This window comes from Acyrthosiphon pisum, chromosome X, assembly GCF_005508785.2.
Source record: "Acyrthosiphon pisum isolate AL4f chromosome X, pea_aphid_22Mar2018_4r6ur, whole genome shotgun sequence".
Taxonomy (NCBI): Eukaryota; Metazoa; Arthropoda; class Insecta; order Hemiptera; family Aphididae; genus Acyrthosiphon; species Acyrthosiphon pisum.
In genome coordinates this window covers 30,744,530-30,751,672 of record NC_042493.1, presented here as the reverse complement: position 1 = coordinate 30,751,672, position 7,143 = coordinate 30,744,530, and the positions used below count along the sequence as shown (strand labels likewise).

Here is a 7,143-nt window from a genome sequence, read left to right as displayed (position 1 = left end):
TACAAAACAAAAATAAAATACCGTATTTTAACATCTCTACATAAAATATTTTATCATATTTTGGTTGAATGCAATTAGCTTATATTAATACTATATATATTATTTTACCAGTATAAAAAAACAATAATTTTTTTTTTTAAATTGAACCATAATTTTTACTTTATTCAATGTTTAAAATTAAATATATATCTTTCGGTTTAAATTGTAAACACTTATGGACTTAATTAAACTAAATTTTATATTACTTAATAAAATAAACTATAATGTAAAAATTGTGGCTCGTGAAAAATGGATATTTATTTTGGCCATTACATCAATTAAGTTGCTGACCTCTGGTTTATAATGTAAAATGTTGAATAATATTTTTTTTATAAAAACTCAATTCATTAAAAAAAAATTTACTTTTCATTGCGGTTCATTTTCCATATTACATTTACTATTCATCTTTGCTTTGTATTTTATATGAAATTCAGTTTACAAAGGTAACAGCTTAACACCTATTAATTATTATCCATATTTTAATGTTTTACTTTGTTGCTTTCATTAACATTCAATCTAATGTTGTGATAAAAGATTTCGACAAACATTACTAATTTTAATAACCTATTAATTTTATATCACAATTACCTCAAGTCAAAAGTTAAAAAAAACTGTAATTAAACAAGTTAGAATTAATAAAATATCAACTTTAACCATTCACAAAGAAGCTTATTATTTAAAATTGTCTTAACTAATATTTAGATTTTAATTTTATAGATAACGTTACAAATTCCAAAGTGGTTACATATGTAATCTTCCCACTTAATTACTAATGATTTAAAACTTAATACAGGATACTAACACAGCTAACAATTATAGGTCTATATATCAATTAGATTTAAAAATTGGCTGTTTTCAATATTTCCCATATTTGGTAATAAAAAAAAAATGTTACACTGTACGTCTTCTTGTAGCACAAGCGTTTATACATTATTTTAAAATAAAATCTTTGAATATTGATTAGACCAAAAATTATTTGATTAATCATGTCCTTCTGTTACTCTGTACAAATTATAAAATATTTTATAAGAAAAAATACAAGTTTTTTGTCAAAAAATTTACATTTAATACTATGATTAAAATAACTTTGAAGGGGAAACCATGGCATCAGGCACCGATCAAGGGTAAAGATCTGGGGGGCAACAAATTGTTTACAACACAAATACAATTATATTAAAATATTATACTTAATTCTTAATTTAAAAAAGTTGTCATAATAGTAGGTATAGGTATTCAATGTGATAAATAAATTATTGATTATTTAATATTTAAAGCAACAATGTGAAAAGAAGTTTAGATTTTCTTTATTTGTTATTTAATATAAAATGTTTTTTATATTTATAAAAAATATGTCTGGGGGAGGGGGGGCTAGGCCCCTAGGCCACCCCTATGGATCCGTCCCTATATGGCATACATAATATCCAAACGTTCGCACACCTTTCCCAGCAACCATACAGATAACAACAAAACGAAACTGTTAACTTTCATTCATGATATACCAATTATTGCTTTCATTTATTAATAATCAATTACTATTTATTTCATCGATACAATAAAGTATTGTAGTCAATGTACTTTTGTCAAACAAAAAAAAATTTCAAATTTTATTTTATTTTTATAATTTCATGCCATGCTTTTAAGAAACGCAATAAACCACAAATTAAAAATTAAATATTAAAAAGTAGGCAAGTGGTATCGCTTTGCTGTACAGTAGGTTACAAGTGGATGGTATTAATTTTGAATTCATTGATAAAAAATCATGGTATAAGAAAAACGATTTTGAGTGGAGACGTTATGTCAGTCTAGGTATAACTGTATAAGACATATTATTATATACCTATCTATGGTATTAAAAAAAAACTGACCTATAATAGGTACCTATAATAAATTCCAAATTAATCATATCACAATATCCATTAGGTACTTATAACGCGTTATACATCATCAACAAACCGTGATACTATCATAGATATATAATAGTATACTTTAGAAGTTTCAAGTACCCACAAACAATATTATACAATCACAACAAAATAAATAAAATAGTTATTCTAGGTTTTTTTATATGTAATTTCGTCCAAATTTGAACTTAAAATGAGTATAAAAATAAACTGTGCTTATGTATTTTTTAGATTTTTTAGTAACAGAATTAACTACTTACGTGGAATCTTGTTTTAAATTTTCAATCCTTAGATATAAAAGTTGAACATTTTATAAATTTTGAACAATAAAATAATTGTTCAATTTTAAATTTGATAAATTTTGTCAAAATTTGAACTTCAAAATCTTATAAAAAAAAATTGTGCATATATAATTTTAATATTTTTCAACTGCTATTGTAACAATATATCAGGAGCTTTGAATTAGATTTTTACACTTTTTGGCCCAACAGATAAAACTATTGATATTTATAGAAAAAAAACTAAAAAAATTTAAAACTGACAATGTCCGTAAACAGCTCAAAAAGCGTCAAATATTTTAAAAATTTTATCGTGTATAGGAAATGCTAATATAAACGTTCAGTGAAATTTTCAAGTATCTACAGTCATTCGTTTTTTAATTACAACAAAATAAGAAAATTGTAACATGAAAAATCGAGTGAATATCATATGTTGTAAAAATATGAATTTCAAAAGCTCATAAAAATTTAATGTGACTTGCTTGTAGACATTTTTTTTTTGAAAAAGGTAGAAAAACTTATGAGGAATCTTGTATTACATTTTCAAATCTTAGATTTAAAAAGAAAATTTTTCATGAATTTCTAACTCAAAATAATTTGCAAATTCTCGTCATTTATACGTATTTTGTCAATATTTGAACTTGATGATGCTTATAAAAAAAAATGGTGACTATAGATTTTTAATTTTTTTCATCTGCCATTGAAACAATATACTAGAAGCCTTCTATTAATTTTTCAAGCTTTTTTAACCAACAAATGAAATTTTATTGATATTTATAGAAAATAAAACTTAAAAAAATGGAAACTGAAAATGTCCGTAAACAGCTCAAAATAAGTCAAAATATTTGGAAAATGTTATGGTGTATAGACAATGCAAACATAAACGTTCAGTTAACATATTATGCACCTACGGTCATTTGTTCTAGAGTTGTACCAAAAACCAAAATCGATTTTCTCGAAAACACATTTTGCGTAAAAATTCCCGTTTTTCCTTAATTTTTCTTTTGTTTTTCACGTTGCATTTGAAATCTACTGGGAAATTTTTACTTTTGATCCTCCCCCCCAAAGTACCAACTAGATTCACTTTCCTATCAGAAAGAAAAGAAAATATAAGGATTTTTACTGTCCTAAAAGGTGATGACAGACACAAAAATAAAAAATTAAAAAAAACACACATCATTGTAAAATTAATACATTCATCGTTTCACTCAGAATCTAAAATGAAAAAAAATTAATCCGTTACAAATAAAATGAAAACATTTTTCAATACCAATTCAGTATTGGTAAATTACTTTTAAAATGTTCTTTAGTTACTTTACTTGTTACTAAGAGATAAATGCAATAAATTCACTTTACTTTTAAAACAAAAAGGTAGCTACACTACTTCCTCGTTACAAAAAAAAAAAAAAACTATTGTTTTTTTAATATCTAAGCAATTTATTGTCATTCTACAAGCAACCCAACCAGAAATATATTATAGTTAAAAGGTATAATAATTGGAAAAAAATAGATAAAAAATATTAAACATGAATACAGGATACAGACATACGGCTAGCGACTGCTGAACTGACACTGAATTTGTAATAACAATTAACAGCTCGCAATTGTGTTATTAAATATTATATATTTTTAATCTAGAACTTATACAATCTATACTAAAAAAAAAGTACAATAAGCCTCCTAATGTATGTTTTTTAAATTAAGTGTAATGGCTTGAGTGTCTTTAGGGAAGAAATCATCCAGTGAAGGTACTTCGGAAATATTATATAAAATACAATATAAAAATAAAATCATAATAATTGTTTATAAACAAGAACTTATAAAAATAAAATGTTTTTTATAAAGGGCAAATGCCTATAATAATTTATGACTATGCAATGTAAATATTTTGATTTATAATTTATCAGTACATATTATAATATATAACTGCCAGAAAAATAATATTATTCTCTAATAATTATTATAGTTATAAGTATTATAAATTTATAAAATTAAATAGCTTTTGTTCAGCTCTCGTTCTGAATTCTTTAGTGTACCTATTAAAAATAAATAACATTAATAGAGAACAAATTGTAAATTGCAAATAGCCATACATAGGTACTGCATTTATATGAATTTAAGATTACTAACTAAGTTTTAATAGTGTTTTCGTATATTGGTATACTTAAGACCCACTTAAGATACATATTTTATAATATTATTATTATTTTTCAATTCACAATAGGTATTAAGCACCTCATAACTGTAAGGCGTTACACTATAGAAATTACTTATCAAAAGTAATTTCCATTAATTTTCGTTACTTGGAAATAATTCTGTTGTAATTATGTAAAGCATTACAAACAAAGTAATGCTGTTACAGTAATGGTGTTACAGTAACACTGAATACCATGTATTACTAGTATAGTTAATTACTACATTTAGGCTACTACTAGTCTCCAGGGTTTAGTAATCAAAGTTAAGGTTATTCTTAAATGGCAAAAATTATAAACAAAATAAATATTTACTTAACAGTCATACTCATATAATATGAATCAAGAAAAAATAAATCATTATTTTATAACCCTTTATAAATACTAAATCTCTAAGTGCATAAAAAGTAAATGATATGGTTTGAAAATTAGTTCATTACAGTAATATATTTTAATAAATTTTAAAAGATACAAATTTGGAAGTATATATTTTGAATTAGGTACTTATATATTTTTTATTGTATTTATATATTATTATAAATTATAATAATGTTTTATTCAGTCTGTAAATTAATAGGAACATATTGACAAACCAGTAGGTAGCTTAATAATTTAGTGTAAAGGTACACTATACTAACAACTATAAAATTAACTTTCATAACTATCAACCTTACACAATTTGTCTATTACCTTTGGCTTAACAAGAAACAACTGGTGTAGATAACTAACTCGGAAACTCAACTTAACAATAAATAAGTAAAAAATGTTTATAAAGAAGCATATTATTAATTGTATAAAAATATATAAAGCATAATTTAATCAAAAAATGTCCAAATTTAAACAAAATTATACTCACTTTGATGACATTTTATTAAAAATGTGATTATTTTGATTTTCCACCACCAGCACTCACAAATGAAAGATATATATTCCAAGCTAATGACACTACTTGTACAGCTAAAACCCTGTATTGTTGTGGAACAATAATGAAATTAAATGTTTGTACAGCTGGCCAAATCTATAAATAAAAATTGTAAGATAATATATTATCTTATAATATAAATAAAAAGGTCTGTGTTCACGTTTTTACCAAATAACTATTGAGCATAACTTTCACAAAGTCTTCTTCTAGCTTATTTTGAATTTGTGGCCATTTATCACCATTAAACACTCTACTCATAATTAATACAGCTCCATTAATAATTGGCGATGCAATCAATTGGTCGACTGATATTTTCTTAGTAATTATTGGTATTGTGTTTTTAGTTCCCAATCTGTCCAATGATTTGTACCACATACTAAGTGTTGGTCCAACTGCACACCCAATAGATGCAAAGCGCACCATACGTAACCAATCAATTTCATCAGGTTTACACTTTTCAACTGCACTTTGAGCTATTAAATCACCAAGACCAAACATAAAACCTACCATGATAATTAATGATTAAAAATGTATAATAATATTTATATATTTTTTCTAGGTTACATCTTACATACCTGTCTGAACAAGATTGGTCCGTATTGGATATGTGTGGCTGCAATATCTGTACCATTTAAAAAATGCCATTTTAAATGTTTGTTCCAGGCTATGGTTTGTATTTTACCAAGACAAAGTCAATTTAGATGCTATTAGTTTTCTAAGTGTTACGTTTGGTCCTCTTTGCTTACAGTTTTAATGGCCTATAGAGATTAAAGTTAAACTTTGATAGTTTTCCAATATTTGTTTTAGTTTATTCATAAGTAAGTACCTAATTATAAACAATGTCCATACTGATTAGATTATTACCACATGTCACCGCCAATTCTGTTTTCTGCTACCAATACTGGTTCAATTTACTACTAATTAAAATGCACTATGTAGTTAATTTCATTCAAACCCTTACTGTTATTACAACCTGTTACTTTTTAGTATTATCAAATAATTAGTTATACGCTGGTACTAGTTGCATAGATAAATTAATAAAAAGGTTAGTTGTTGTAACTTGTGAGGTTAGGGAACTGATCCCGAAATTTCATGGAGGAAAAAAATAAAGATAACCCAACCTAGTCAACCGCCAAATTAATTCAAATTTTTAATTTAGAATTTAATATTTCTAAATGCACGGTCTTGAAATACGAAATCACTTATTTAATAATTATCACGTTTTTACACTATATTGTAGTGTTTTGTAACGGCTTATGTGACTTATTTTTTCCAGATTCCCACCACCCAGTCAACTCCCACAATCATACGATGTATGAGCTCACATGTCATACCGCCCACTTTGTTCGTGCTGTCGCGCGTCTTTCTAAAACGTTGACCATTATAGGTAATACAACCTACTCAGTTCGTGATTTCGCATGTAGTTTTTAAAATGTTGACAATAACTTTGTTAATCTGTTTGGTTGTTACTCGTTCAGTACATTTTGTTTTTATATTTGATTTGTTTCGTTCTAAATTTTCTACCAACCTTTAGTGGTTCATCCAGTGGTGGATCTACGGGGGGTTAACTTTTAACTTAACGAAAAAAAATACGAATAACTTTTAACTCAACAACTTAATTATTTTAAAATAACTTAAAGAGTTAAAAAAATCGTTAACTTGCCCAGCCTTGATATTTATATTATCTACGTTATTATAGTATATGGCAAATCACATATCTCGTGCTTGGGTTGGAATGATTGCCTTCTGCGATTGGATTGTATTTCTACGGGTTAGTGTTCGACGATCGATATCACTTTGACTTATATATT

At 25.6% G+C, this 7,143-nt stretch overlaps 1 long non-coding RNA gene across 1 annotated transcript in view; it reads left to right on the top strand.

The window, feature by feature from the left end:
• LOC115033263 overlaps window positions 1-6,129 on the top strand; it is a 13,383-nt gene extending 7,254 nt beyond the window's left edge. The window contains exon 8 of the long non-coding RNA XR_003838619.1: window positions 5,892-6,129. This is a non-coding gene — a long non-coding RNA (uncharacterized LOC115033263). The remainder of the gene's footprint in view (window positions 1-5,891) is intronic.
• Window positions 6,130-7,143: the final 1,014 nt, after the last annotated feature.